The following is a 15,472-nucleotide window of genomic DNA, read 5'->3' on the forward strand; positions in this document are numbered from 1 at the left end:
TTTCTGCCCCAGGGCATTACCGTACGCTTACCTATAGGAGGTCATCTCCCTTACATCTGCCCATCTCCCCGAGCTTGCCAGATCACTTGATATTGTTGAGGCATCTTTTATAGTGTCTACGATTCCTTCCGCTTGGCATTGGCCACAACTGTCACGAATACGGAATTAACGTTGTCTTCCAGACTGTTCCGGAGATGGAAAAACCATCCAAGTCCTAAAATGGAGCACTGCATGGATCCATTTGATCCTGCCTCCCATTTTCAGAATGTGCTGTTGATGGCGATAGAGCATTTCTAGTGGGTTACAAAGCCGGTATTGGAACTAACATCGTTTTTGTCCATGGGGTTCCTCTGAGCCCCGTTTCTCCTCTTTGTGCCCCCTTCTGCCAATGGCCTCGCTGTAGGCAGAATAATCTTCTAGCCTGCTTCAGCTCTGCTGGGTTCCTGAGGTAGTTAGACCGCTGCAGGGCATCGAAACTCCCTACCACTGTCGAGAAATGTCATGTTTCCGGAATAGTAATAGAAATGTAGCCGTGTTAGTCTGGTGTAGCTGAAGCAAAATGCAGGACTATGTAGCACTTTAAAGACTAACAAGATGGTTTATTAGATGATGAGCTTTCGTGGGCCAGACCCACTTCCTCAGATCAAACAGAGGAAGAAAATAGTGGTTGTGACTACTTTCTTCCACTATTTGATCTGAGGAAGTGGGTCTGGCCCACGAAAGCTCATCATCTAATAAACCATCTTGTTAGTCTTTAAAGTGCTACATAGTCCTGCATGTTTCCGGAGTGAGCCGTATGCGCTTGGGGAACACCGTAAGAGAACTACTGGCTGGTTTGGCATCCTGGGGACCTGACCCATCCCAAACAAGGGCATTTGCTGGACCAAGGTGATCCCCGGCTGCCGGCCTCCCAGACTGTTGCCTGTCCCTGCAGCCAGCTCTATTTCTAGCCCTAGCCCCGCTGCTGCTGGGCTCCACTGTGGGATCTGGCCATGCTGCTGCTCTAGCCGGGTCTCCTCAGGGCTGGGGTGTCTCCACCCTGCTGCCAGTTCCAGCTGTGGCTCCTGGCCAACTCCCACTTCCAGGCTCCGGGACTCTTTGGTCCAGCAACATTTGTGCCGGACCATGGCTGTTGCCAGACCAGAGTGTTCCGGGTTTGTATTACTTGTGCACTCTGCTTCCCCCATGTGACATTGGGCCCTGCTGTTTCTAGACTGACAGAACTGGTCTTCCTCTAAGTACAGTGGTAACATTGACCAGCAAAGGTGACGCTCCGATGTTAATAGAGACAAGGGTACACGGCACCTTATTGGGGAATGGCTTCTCTGGGTTAGTATCTTGTCAGATATCTGTTGTGGCTGAGGAAGGTGCAAAAACCTCTACGTGTCAGAGAATTATGGGATCATCTGCCCAAGGGACAGTTTCTTCCTCGTTGCTGACAGCTGGTGGTTGGCTTTTCCACGGAAAGAGCAAGATGATTTATCTGAAAGACGAGTTGAAAAGGGGGAGTTCGGAAAAGATGGGAAAATATGCCTAATACCCCCCACCCCAAGCCTGGTCAATGATACAATCTTTTGACTTTAACTCAATTTAGTATTTTGCTCGGGGGATGGGGGGGGAGAGGCTTTGGACATCATCTTAAGATAAAAATAAATTTGGATTTTCCAGGTGTAGTCCAGTGCTGGCGATATCTATCTGTGCTACATACTGCCAGCATAAGAAGTTTAAGATGCCTTCACTCTATGAAACATCAACAGCATGAAATAAATGTTTAGGGCCATGTCTTCTCTCAGCGGAAAAGTGCTGCTGCTGCAATCAATTTTCCGGAGTTTGATTTAGCAGGTCCAGTTAAGACTCGCTAAATCAAACTGAGGGTACCTCTGTTGGTGGCTGATACTCTTGGGAGGAGTAAGGGAAGATGACCAGAGCAAGTGCTTCCATCAGCCTCTCATTGTGGGGACAGTGGGGAAACTTGAATTAAGGTACATCGACTCCATCTACGTATTTAACATAGCTGGAGCTGGGTATCTTGATTCGACCTTCCCCTTTAGTGTAGACCTGGTCTAGATACAGAAACACTAATGCCTATCAATTGGACACTCAACTTGTTTTTAAAAGGTTTTTCTTGCCTTTTAATTTGCTCCCTTGGATCATTCTGTACCTTGTTGACCTTGAGACCTGACTGCAAATTGAAAGAAAAATAACCTACAAAATATATTAATAGCAAATTTTTATTCTCTGTTGTAACCATGCCCCTTTGGAGTTTGCCGCTCCAGTGTTAGTGCCTGGAAACCAAGAGTGAACCTAACTAGAAAGAGATTAATGTGGTTTTACTTCATTCCCACAGTTAAATAAATTGTGAAACTGGCAAGGTATGTAACCCTTACAGCCTGACAGGAACCCTAGAAAATCCGAACTGTGGGCCGGACGCTGATCCCATTTTAGTTTCACACCCAGATGGGTCCACTGAGTTCAGCGGAACCGGTCCTCGTTTACAACGTGAACGAGAAGAGCATCATTCTCCGTATGCATTGCTGAGGGCGTGCTATTTTGCTCGCTCGTTGAGTGACCACAGTGTGCTGTTTCCGATGATTCCGCCTCAGAGCACCATCGAAAGCTGTTGGCGCACATCAGCAAGGCCGAAGGGGGGCAGTTGGAGTACTCCAGTTACACCCCTCTGAAGTGCATTGCCACACCTTGCAGACAGCCCCTTGTTAAGCTGTCTCGAGTTCGGCATTTGAAATGCCTACATGCTTAGCCTAAAGTGTGTCGAATATACAGAGGGAAGGGGGCAGTGTAAGGAGATAGATGTTTGTTCTGGATTTGGATAAAACCAAACTGTCCTTAGGGTTTTGGTTTTGTCTAGAGCTTCTGGTGATCAGGGATGGTCTAAGACAGGGGTGTGGAACCTTTTTTGAGCCATAGGCCACTGACCCACAGAAAAAGTAAGTTAGGGGTCACACACAAGTGAGAAACAACCCCCCCCCCCAAAAAAAACCCCAAACCCTCACTGATGTGGCCCCCAACTGAGAGAGACATTCTTCACATTCCCCTCACACACCTTAGGGGCCCAGACTAGCAGGTTTTGTGTGCTGTGCTGCAGGGTGGCCAAGCGGCAGGACCGCCAGCATGGACTTCCCAGTGTGGGGGGGGAGGAGCCCTGACCCTCAGGGGCCAGATCCAGGCCACATGCGACCCCCAAGCCTTAGGTTCCCCACCCTTGGTGTAAGGTCATGAAGCAGATCCACTGGCAGAGTGATGGGACAAAGGACAGCTGCGGGGCTCTTGGGTGGCTAGTTGAATTGTTGTGTCGCTGGGGACAAGGTGGCAAATGACTGGCTTTTTGGCACCTCTGGGTATCTGTCCAGCTTTGCTTAGGCCTAATGCGGGTTCCGCAGGCGATTCCAACTACCCGACAACTTGGATCGGCAGCCCAGCATCACCGGCCGTGCTGCATGTCACAGCGCTGATACCAGCTGGGTTGTAAACTGCTTCATACAAACCCAAACTCCTTGTAATCCTGCAGCAGCCTCCCTGGACAAAACTGGCAGCCGGCCTCTCCCTCCCCTGCCCCCCTCCGACTGCCCCAGGCTCCCTTGTTTGAAGCCCCCTGAATGGGGTCATTAGTGTAACTTGAGGCTGCCTGGCTGAGAAGGCTCTGCTGCCTTCCCTCAGAGCCGGAGAGGTTTGGAGAGGGAGGTCTGTAAAACCTGGCCATGACCATGGGGATTTGGATTCATTCTTCCCAGTTCCTTGGAGCTCATCTACTGTCCCTGGCAGCAGCTAGCTGCCCTGAGACACCCATGACTTGGGCGTCAGGCCAAGTGGAGGCTCTCCCTTGGCATAGAGTCAGGTCTCACCACCCGACAGTGGGGGACTCCCCTGTCAGTCCTTGAAGGGCTCCGCCTGCTGTTACAATACCCTTGCTTTTGTGCTGTGAGAATAGATGTGCAGTGGTTTGTTTACAGCAGCCCTGCTGCTTGTGGGAGCTGTGTTCCTGATGCGGAGGGATAACGGAAACCGCAGCCGAGCGAATTCAGTGGCTTCTAACTCACCCAGCTGCGAGGGCTGACGTTCCAAGCAGGAGGAATGCAGCAGCTCCTAGGAGCCAGTAGTTTGAATTCCACTGGTTAATTTATTTCCCCACCACGTGACACTGTGTTCCCTGAACTATTTTTCATCTTCAATTTGCAATCTGCTGGTTAGCGCCTGTCCGGCCTGCTGTGCTCTGCGTTGATGTTCTTGATGTTCTCTGCCACTGCGCTGCCGCCTCATCATACGTCAGGTACATAAGCAGCAGCAAGAATGAATAGAGCCGATGGTCCCATGCCATTTACACAAACAGATCTGTAGCTGATATTCACCCTAAGGGGACCTGAAGGGCAATTCTCTGCTACACAGTAAGGCTGATTCTCAGCTCAAGGGTACTCCTTCTCCCATTGAGTCACTTCCAGTGTTCACTAATGGGAGCCATCCATGAAAATTATCTGTCCATCCTCTGGAAAACAGAGTTAGTCTTTTATCCGAAAAGCAGAGGAAAGTCACTCCAGTATATTTGAAGGGAGAAGTCTTTCCCGGAATAGAATTTGTTGGTTCCGCCTGACCACCATATGTCATTTGAAGGGAGGTTCCAAAGAGGATGGAGAGAGGCTGTTCTCAGTAGTGACAGATGGCAGAACAAGGAGCAATGGGCTCAAGTTGTGGTGGGAGAGGTCCAGGTTGGATATTAGGAAAAGCTATTTCACTAGGAGGGGGGTGAAGCACTGGGATGGGTTCCCTAGGGAAGTAGCGGAGTCTCCATCCATAGAGGTGTTTAAGTCTCAGCTTGACAAAGCCCTGGCCGGGTTGATTTAGTTGGGATTGGTCCTGCCTAGAGCAGGGGCTGGACTTGATGACCTTCTGAGGTCTCTTCCAGCTCTATGGTTCTATGATTCTATGACTTTCTTTGTTGGTGAGAGATAAGATCATCTGGACAAAATGCCTGGTTCTGTGGTTGAGAAATCTATTTAAAAGCAATGCAGTATTAAAATGGACTCGCTGCACCTGAAATGTTTTGTAGATTTATTTGCTGTCAAGAGGCTGATAAAATAGTTGAGGCAAATGGCCTAGTTCTGTTGAGGCAGCTTCCTCTGAGAGGGACTGGAAAGATGGATTGAATCCCTTTTGATTTTAATTGCACAAATATACTGTTAACCATTATACATTGGTTTCCTATCAATTGTTCTCTCTTTTCCCTCCTCCCCCTCTGGCCTATTGTGTGGTATTTATTATAAAACATCTGGAACACTAAATGCCAGAATGGAGCGATTTAAATCATTGATTTAAATCACGCTTTAAATCTCAAAAAAAAAAAATTTTTAAATCAATTTACCAAAAAGCTAAGACTGACTGTACTTAGAGTGCACTTAATTTTGGAGTAAGCCCCACTGGAAAACAAGTATAGGGTGAAGTTACTGTGGGAAAGCCGAGTTACGCTTAAGTAAAATAGGGAATAGACTTATGGCATCGCCATTATGGTCTGTGGCCATCGTGTTCCAAAATAACATAGTTCTGTGTAACAAAGTAAGAAAATGACGGTCAGTGGCAACTAGTAACTCTAGACTTCTCTTACTGCATCTGTCTGTGCTGTATACTTGGGTGATAGATTCTAAACCTGGTTAACTAATTAAAGAAGCCATAAGAGTTAGCTAAGCTAAAGGGTTTTTTCTTTTTTTTCTAGCAACATCCAACACAGCAAATAGCTTGGGAATTGCCTTGTCAAATCATACTTCTACTAAAAGGCATAGAGAGAGCCTTGAAGAATGATGCATTGCCGAGTGAATTATTTGTTACAAAGCAGTTGATCCCCTTAGCCACATCTACATCTTCATCCACATCATTTGTCCCAATAAGCAATTTTCCTTTATAATGTTTTATTCTTACAGTTAGGCCCTGCATCTTCTTGCCCTGCTTACACTTGACGTGTTTCCCTTTTCCACCCCGAGAATGAATTTCTTCAGAATGTTTCCAGATGGGGCCTCTTTACGCCCAGAAGCCAGGACGCTTTCTGTGGCAGAAGTGTGGGTGAACCTAGAAAGCTGTATGTGTGCTGATAGCGTCTTCCCTTTTTCTTTTCAGCCCACTCAACTCCACTATTGCTTTCCATGTGTCTCCGTCCTTTCCTGTATATTGTCTCTGTCTTGAAGACAATGTCTTAACACCACCTCTTCCATGGTTGGCCAAGGTCATAAGAACATAAGAATGGCCGTACTGGGTCAGACCAAAGGTTCATCTAGCCCAGTATCCTGTCTACCGACAGTGGCCAGCACCAGGTGCTCCAGAGAGGGTGGACTGAAGACAATGATTAAGCGATTTGTCTCCTGCCATCTCTTTCCAGCCTCTGACAAACAGAGGCCAAGGACACCATTTTATACCCTGGCTAATAGCCTTTTATGGACCTAACCTCCATGAAATTATCCAGCTTCTCTTTAAACTCTATTATAGTCCTAGCCTTCACAGCCTCCTCTGGCAAGGAGTTCCACAGGTTGACTACATGCTGAGGTCCACCACCATATAAGGTCCACCACGATATAGGCACAAAACAAAAACAGCCTCATCCAGCTCGTGTCCGTCTTAGCACATGTTCCTTTTTAGTCTGCTGAGACACAGAAATTGAAAGCCAAGAAGCCCCACCAATTTCAAGAAGCAATAGCTAGTAGCTAGGCTGGATGGATGGATTAGCGCCATCCATCCATTTTTATGAGATTGTCAGTGTTACGGGTGTCATCGTGGAGACGACCTTACGATTAACTGAGATGCCTGGGCTTGTCACTTAGTCCTGTCAACTACACACATCCCATCCCTGCCTCTCTTAGAGAGCGTCTCATTGAGTAGTTGTGTAACCACCTCAAATGTTTGCAGTTATCTATTAGATAGTCCCTGGGGGCGGGTCTGGCAGCCAGTGCGCTCTGGCCCCACTCCCAGGGAGCCCCCTACCACTCTGGACTGCTGCTTCCCTGTCAGAGGCAGCATCACGGGGTGGTAGCAACCCCTGGCCACAGGGGGGGCCTGAGCTCCCTGGGGACAGAGGCTACTTCATGGCAGCCTCCCTTGCACCATAGGGGCAGGCGGCACCATGGAGCCGGTGCTGGCGGGGAGCCAGCTTGAAAGCCGGCTTCCCCTAGCAATGATTCTCTCTGTATGAGGCATCAGGAGAGTGGGCAGGCAGGTCCACAGAGTCAGCACGCATTGAGAGCCGGCTTAAAAGCCAGCTCCCCGGGCGTATTGGCTCCCGCCTGCACCCCTCACGCTCCGCGGTGCCACTTGTCCCTCTCCCTGCGCTGTTGGTTCTGTCCCTGGAGAGCTCGGATTCTCCTCCCTCCCCCCCCCGCCTGTGGACAGGGGCTGCTGCCACATCACACTGCTGCTGATAGAGAGGCAGCAATGTGGGGTGGCAGGGGGCTCCCCAGGAGAGCTCCCCATAGCCCTGCCCTTGGGGACTATGTTGTGTAACTGCTAAAATCTGACGCAGTTACATGACTATACAGCTGCACATCATCTGACCTCCTTAGTCAGTGTAGGGTGCCATGTGTGATGAGACTTAACTGTCACTGTTGTTTTTAAATGAGAAACTTAATATTCATGATTTAAAAAAACCAAGAGATCAGATTTAAAATAAAAAAAATCTGATTTTTAATTTTAACAACATCCTCCTCCCCCGCTAAATGCTGCTGTAGTGGAACATGTGAAAAAGTTAAGTCTTGTGATGTCTACATCTTACCTGTCTCTCTTTATTAGTATCTGATGAAAAATGAAGCCAGTGCACCTAATCTAAAGGATGCTGTTTTTAAAATGAGACTTGTTTCACAGATAGTTAACTGCCATGGCTCATAGCTGTTAGCCCTGGTCTACCCGAGGAATTAGATCTTGTGAATACTCTTTTAACTTCTAATATTTTAAAATCCCTGTCTAACTTAAATAGTGTAGTTGTGAATCCAGTAACTTTTTGGTATGCACATATAAAAACACCCCAAACCTAACTGCAGAAACCCTTTGTGCAGCCTGAATTAAACACAGGAGTAATTACTAACAGTCTGGATAATGAAATCCCTTTATGGCAGAAACGCTAACACGATTTTTCACTGTGCTCTTTATAGACTTCACGTCATCATAGAGGGCTAAGGCCGTAATAGTTGAACTTTCATAAATCGTCTTGATGGGCTTATCTACATGACAAATGTAGCACTGGTTTAACTAAACCGATTTAGTCAAAGTAGTGCAAGTCCCTACTGTAGACACACTCACCCAATTTAACGCTTTGCTTAAATCAGCTTGCCTCGGTCAATTACAAAATGAAAATCCACTGGTTTGTTTGTCTGCATTGGGGGTTTGCACCAGAACAACTTCTAATTCGTTTAGTCACAGCTGTGCACCTTTTCTAATGTAGACAAGGCCTCAAATGTTCAATGTTGGCCCATAATGTGGTTTGAGTTAACGCAACCTAATGTACGAATGATGAAATTGTTCGTTATTAAATATCCGCCTTAAAGGGTTTTTTCCTTTACACGGATGACTGTTTGATATCATTTGAACACTAATACCCAGAGTATAATCTCTCCAAATATTATAATAATTTTATATAAAAGGTAGATAGGGGATAAAATTCTGTATTTTCATGTGAACTCTGAATATCACTAGAGTATTCAAGAAGGAATTACCTTATTGTGCCTTTGAGGGCACTTATCAAATCCATTTTGTTGAAAACTTAATATACCGAGACAGAACAAACGGGAAGCTGATCAGAATATTAAATAAACAGCACGGAATTTCATTGCTTTGGCTGGCTCTAGGAGAGGGACACAGATTGATACCCTTTAGACTGTTGTGTGGGATCTGAAATTTAGTGCTAATGGAAAATTAGAGTGAATTAGGCATGGGAGAGATTTCACAGTGAGATCTATAGGGATCGTCACCTTCTTACAGAGAGTAGCTATGAAGGAGCCAACACAACTCCATTAATTGTGGCCGCTGTTCCTGCTGATAGGTACTGATAGAGCAGCAGCAGCTTGTGGACTTGCTCTGGGTTTAATTTTCTATTGGTGCACATGAAGCCAAATGGGGCCTGATGTGTTGTAAATGGGCATTCTCGTTGAAACTCTCGGCCCACAAAATGCTGGTACGTGTAAAGCTGTGTGCATCTGCCTTCAGCTTTGGTTTGGTGTATGCACAATTCTATGTGTACCCAGCTGCGGCATGGCTAGGACAGGAAAAGTGAATGAGGTGGGTCCCAGCTTCCGGGGGCGGGGGCGGGGGGGGGGTGCAATGAAGGAGGCCAGGGGGAAGGGATGGAAGGTAGGGAAGATCAGATGTGCAGGAGGACTCCAGTGCCACAGGAAGAGAGCAGGAGGGATCCAGTAACCAAGAAGGGGGCAGATCAGACGAGGGGCCTATACTCCTCCCCCCGCCTTTATTGGTCAGCAGGCACTGGGGCACACCGGCTACAGGCCCGGTGGTGACTTGAGCTCCGGCCTCCCTTCCAAACCTCCCTTCTAAACCTAGCCCTGCCCTAACTGCTCCATGAGGCCCCTCCGCCCCCCCTCTCCCCTCCCGGCCGGGGCTGGAGACCAGGGCAGCAGTGTGTGGTGCCAGCAGGAAAGCATTGAGGCTGGGCCGACAGAAACCCAACTGGGTCAAGAGTCCCAGCCCGCGGAATCGTGGGGCCCCCACCCCGATTTGGGTGGGCCTGGCCTGGCGACGCTAACCAATATTCATTTATGTAAACATGTAACCGCTCAGTAGTTTGAGTAGTTCCATGTTTACATGCAGCGGGGAAGGCGGGAGCCAGAGCTCGCGGGAACCGGTTTTGAATATCTGCACTGCAATAAGAGCTGCAGCAGTGACTCCCCGACCCTGGGGCACATGGCATAGGGGTAAAAACCAATGGTGTAAATGTTCCCCCTTGGGTTCTGAGCCCACCCCCCTTGCTGGGCTTCAGAGCCCAAGTGGGGCATGTTTACAACTTTTCGCTCATAGCGTGAGCCCTGCAAGCCCTCGTCAATTGTCCTGAGCTTTGAGAGTATGTCTGCAGTGTAGTTAACAACTCCTTGCTGAGCCAGTTGACTCCAGTTAAGGGGCTGCTTAATGATGGTGAAGACATTCAGGCTCAGGCTGTAGCCTGAGCTACCCTCCTGCCTCACAGGTCCTAGAGCCAAACTTCTACACCACCATTAAACCGCCCTTTCCCCCGAGAGCCTGCGCCAGCTGGTGCAAGCCAGCTCCTGCTTCTTAATTACAGTGTAGACGTACTTAAAAGTCACTACCCCATTTTTGTTTCAGGCTCGACTTACCCAGAAGAAAGTCTGTGGGAGACTCAGGGATTGGCCTCCAGTTTTCTGAGTTCTACTACGATGTCTTAACCTAAGGTCAACTTTCCGACAATGTAACGCAATCCAATTCCATCCTGCAGTTCTGTGAATCAACACTTGAGCTACTTCTTTGGCTTCGATTGCCAGAACTTTTCAGCAGCATTCCACAGTTGCCTAATGTGGCTGCTCTCTGATTTAAAAATGCAGAAAGACACTTAATTATAAATCTGTGCGGAAGCCTAAAACTGCATATATTCATAAGGATGTCAAGTTTTAATTGCATAAATAAGATGCTGACTTAAGCAAATGTTCAATTTCACATTAAAGGAAGAGATTTGTAAAGGCCTAGATTTACATAATTTAATTTTCTGCACAGGAGATACTGAAAATCAATAGCATGATTCATAGCCATACCGCCGAATTGCCACGCTGCGTCTTGGGCTGCTCGGGCTAAGAGTACAAAGAGTTCTCCGATTGATTTTAAGTTGTGGGTGCTGACTTGGAGTGTTTCCCTGTAGAATCCCCACACTATAGACCCAGTCTGTCTCCTGTTTTGCGGTAGAGCCTGCCAGGGCCTGGCAGCTGTGGATTTAGGAGCAGAACTTGACCTCTCATGGAGGTGGCTGTCCATCATCTTTCTTCCAGGTGAAGAAATGCAGATTTCCCTGGAAAATCCATCTTGTCTGCTGTCATGCCTCTTGTGGCTGTGCATGTTCAAGGGAGTCAGGAGTGCCTACCTCCCTGTCGTGAGGCATTGGGTGACCGATATTGCCAGTGCACATGTCCCAGGACACGTGGTTCCAAGTCAGACCTTCCTGCCATTGTTCAGAACCACCAACATTCTTTTCCTGTTCCCCGGCTGCTGCCTCTCGTGAGGGCCTGCCAACTGCTTTGCCTAAACGTCTATCCCACAGTCGCTCCTTGTTGAGTTCCATGTCACTCTTCTGACTCCCACAGATGTCTTCTCCTGCTCCTGGACACCCTGGCTCTCTTGTCAGCAAGAGGGAGGAGAGGAGGTAGACAGGAAGTGGGGATATGACCTGTTGAATCCAAACCTTGCCACATGGCCCCTGGCTCTTCAGTTTAAGCTGAAGCTTCACACTTGGATCCTGCAGGGAAACCAGGCATTTGGCATCTGCGTGAAAAATACTCGGAACTTGCAATTGTCATTCGGTAACACAATTTGTCCAGATGGTTGTTCCAATGGGCCTGGGGGAGCCCTCTCCTATGTTTTGGGGTGAGTCTTTTCTGCCGTTCCCACGGCCACAGAACTTCCACTTGGTCCCAAAACTTACTGTGGCCGTGCTAGGGATAGCAAATCCCGCTGAATTGGTGAACCGGTTAAACAATACGTGTAACTGGTTAACCGATTAAAGGTGGGGGGGGGGGCAATCCAACTTGGCTGGGCTGGAACAGCCTTCCTACCCCTCCCCTTGCCTGCTGCTGGGCTGGACCCTCCCGCCCCACCTCAGCTCCGCTGGAACCCCCCCCTCTACTCCACCTCTGCTCCCGCTGCAAACATGACTGGAGTACCCCTGCCATCCCTCTCCTTTAATTGTTTAACCAGCTCATCAGTTAAATGGGATTTGACATCCCTAGCATGACCACACTAAATTTTCTCCACAGGGTTCAAGCAGCCCCGGGACCAGAGTGGGCAGGGAGCTGCTTCAGCTCCCACCGGTTAATCGAAACCCGTTAACCTTTCACGTCCCTAGGTCATGCTGCAGAAATCAATCGGCCCTGCCGTAGAGTGAAGCTCTTGGCGGTGCTGTGTAGACAGGGAGCCCGAGTACGTCTGCTACTGAAAACCAGCCAGCTCCACTCACCTTCGTACCAAACAGGTATTAGTCGGGTATCACGGCAATGGGAAGAACTGAATAGACCTGCCCATACTTGGTGTTCCCGGACGGTTTGCTCAAGCCCCGCCTTGCTGTGCTTGGCTAGAGAAGTGACGGGCATGCAGCACCGGTGGTACGGCTGCTATATGCGGTAACCTTTTGTACACCTAACTGAAGTTAAGTACTGGGAATTATTTAATTAGTACCTTGCTGATTTAAATAACTGAACCGCGACCAGTCAGAGAGAAATTGCTGTTGAGTCACACGATGCTCGGCTGTGTTTTCAAATAATGCCTAGACAGTTCTCGTTGCCTTCCCAAGCAGGTTTTATTTTTATGTGTGCATTTATTATAGGCCGGGGGTTTGCAGCGGCGGTGTGTGGTGACAGAGAGAGGCAAATTCCATTTCAGACTAGCTTCCTGACATTTGTGAACTCGGACAGCTCAGATTTGATTCAGTCAAGTGGATGGAAGCAGTACACGCAGTATCTGCATGTGTAAAGTTGCCCCTTTGGGAAAGCTGAGCATTTCTTTAAAAGGAGAAAAAAGCAGGTGTTAACTATAACAAGAAAAAGGCCTGGAAGCACTTGGTGGCTCCCTCTTTTGTTTCAGTTGGTGGGTTCAAGTTCTTCACTTTATGAAAGCAAACCATGTTAGCGGTTCCTTCTTCATGAATCTCTTTGCTGCGTGCTGGTCATAGGGTTGTACATGAGGTGGCTTCCTGACACCTCCCCTCCGTCTTCTTGGCTGGAAGGTTGGGTCTGTGTCCTCCATGCTGGGTGGGATGGAGAGCTACTGTCGTGTGACGTGCCTTCCATGAAGTTCTCAAGCCGTCATCCGGATAGCCAGTTAATCTCCACCTTGCCAAAGACCTCTATCCTGTTAGAGAGGGTACTCCTGGGCCACTGGAGGACTGCCTGGCTGGGGATTTTAAAATGTCGCTTGGGCTGTAGGGGAAGCAAGTGTAATACAGTATCTGAAGCATCGAGCTTGATGCCATAGGTATCTCAAGAATCTGGCTACACTCTGTGTTTCCTGTAGCAACTACTGTTTTGTGCACACCTAGTAAAGCAAGTCCACCCCGACCCTTGGAGTGGCTAGACAGGAAGTCTGTCAACGGCCTAAATGTCCAGAGCAGATGCTCTACTGGTGTAGGTCAGCGTAGCTCCATTGCAAACACCGAAGCTAACCTGTTGTGCGCCACACGGGGGCATGTCCGCAGCTCTTCAGATTGTTTCGTTTTTCTTAGGAAAGGGCAGGGAATGTGACTGTTCTCTGGGCACCCAGAACCATGAGTCACCTTGTTTTCCTGCTTGCCTCCAACCAGCAGGAATCTTCCCTGCGCTTCTCTGGGTGGGGTGGAGGGGCCAGTTCTCGGATATCACTGGCCTTTTAGTCACTCCGCTGGGTTACGCTTGTCTTCGCCTTGCGCATGGTGTCCCTTTGAATTTTGTCCCTATGGGACCCATACCCTGGCACTGGCTGCTCACAAAACTGCCCGGAGGGGCATTGTACCCCTGTTGACTTATTTTACCTTCAACCATTGCTCCTGGATGACACACAGCGCTTGTGAGCCCTTAAAATACAACAGAAGTCGGCTTATGGAAGAAAGGGCCAAGCTTTAACTAGCCAGGAGAGGGAGTGATGACAACCAGCAGATATGGCACAAGCCAGAATCAGGAAACGCAAACCTAGGTCTGCGCTTAGGGGGCCGTTCCCTTTCCCCGCTAATAAAACAGGTCTCCTCATTTTCCCCTCCCCCACACCAATTTCATTCTCTTGTGGAGTTGTCCGGCTTCCCAGGATTCGGTTTTTATTTGTCCATCCCCACTCCCAATATGGCTTCTCAGAGACGGGATGCCGAGTGCCGCCTCCTGAAGGAGGTTTTTTGTTTCTCCTCACACGCAAGGTAAAGCCTCCTACCCCTTTGCTTCCTTCAGGAGCTTTCATTTGTTTTCTGGTTGCCCGATAGTTTTCCACTGAAAGACTTGGGACTGCACAAAGCTAATTAACATTGCATCACCAGCCAGCCAGGGAGGGGTGACAAGAGCCTCTTGCCTGAACATATTGACTCTGGTGACTAATTATCATTATTCCAAATCCTGAACGCTTATTTGTAATGTAAATATACTAGCAGATTTACCCGGTGTTCCCCAGGTCCTTCCAGGCATGGGATTGGGAGGGGGGGGGGGTACAGGAGTCGGGGCATCGCCTTGGAGATGTGGGGGGCTCAGCGCAGAAGGCTCAGAGGTGGGGTGCAGGAGTCAGGGTGGGGGGGGTTGAGGGAGGGTTCAGGATAGGGAGTTGGGGATGCAGGGAGTGTGAGAGTGAGGGTTGAGATTGAGAAGGGCTCAGCGTGGGGGTGCAGGAGTCAGGGAAAGGAGTTGGCTGGTTCTGACTAGTCCCTGTGGGCTGGTGGGAACTGTTTCCTTCTCCTGGCCTGGGACGGGGGGGCAAGAGGGGCTTTCTCCCTCCTCCTGCTTACTCCTGGTGTGGAGAGGGGACTGGCAGGGCCTTTCTTTCTCCCGGAGCTTGCCAAGGACTTTATCCCTCTCCCTCCTCGCTCCCAGGGAGTTTGGGGTGGAGTGGAGGGCACTTACCCAGTCGGGTAGCAGGCAAGATGGGGGATCTCAGCTTCAGCTGGCTATTCTTTTGGTGGTGCTGCTGCCCCTAGTGGACACTGTGAATATCGCATCCCTCCAAACAGCCCCTCCCTGTCCATGGAATGGAAAACATTCCCATTCCAGGCACTTCCTGTTTTCCTGGCACAACCAACCCCTGACTCTGCTTTAAGCGAGGAGAAGAGGAGATTGCATTCCAAATTCGGTGGTCCTAGCTCTTACCCTTCAGGAGGTGTTCTTGAGCAAATGGACTCACAGACAGATGGATGCACAATTCTAAAATAGATTGTTCTTTAAATGTTACCTGTACGTTCGTCTCCTCAAGATTCATAACCATTGCAATTTAGGAGCTCTCTATTGACATCTTTCAGGTTGTTCCTTATGGATAAACTTTGTGTGTGTGTGTGTGTGTGTGTGTGTGTGTGGCGCATTTGTCAGGTCTAAGGTGAGAGTTGTTGGCAAACCAATCAGGGGGCACGTTGCCTAGGAATTTGTATCACAGTAGCCCAATAGTCTCTCGTCAGAGAGTATGCCTGATTCAAGGCTCTGTGTACACACGTTTCTGTAAACCCAAGGTCTGGGTGGATGTTGTGTTGTCTTCTGTATTGTATGGCTGTAGCACTAATCACAGAGGAGGATTCCATTTGGTTAGGTGCTATTGTGTAAACACA

General features: G+C 48.8%; 1 protein-coding gene across 8 annotated transcripts in view; it reads left to right on the forward strand.

The window, feature by feature from the left end:
• Positions 1 to 15,472, forward strand: part of PTPRG (protein tyrosine phosphatase receptor type G) — a 660,588-nt gene that overhangs the window by 122,043 nt on the left and 523,073 nt on the right. The gene's annotated exons all lie outside the window — the stretch shown is intronic.

This window comes from Pelodiscus sinensis, chromosome 11 (genome assembly GCF_049634645.1).
Source record: "Pelodiscus sinensis isolate JC-2024 chromosome 11, ASM4963464v1, whole genome shotgun sequence".
NCBI classification, from domain to species: Eukaryota; Metazoa; Chordata; order Testudines; family Trionychidae; genus Pelodiscus; species Pelodiscus sinensis.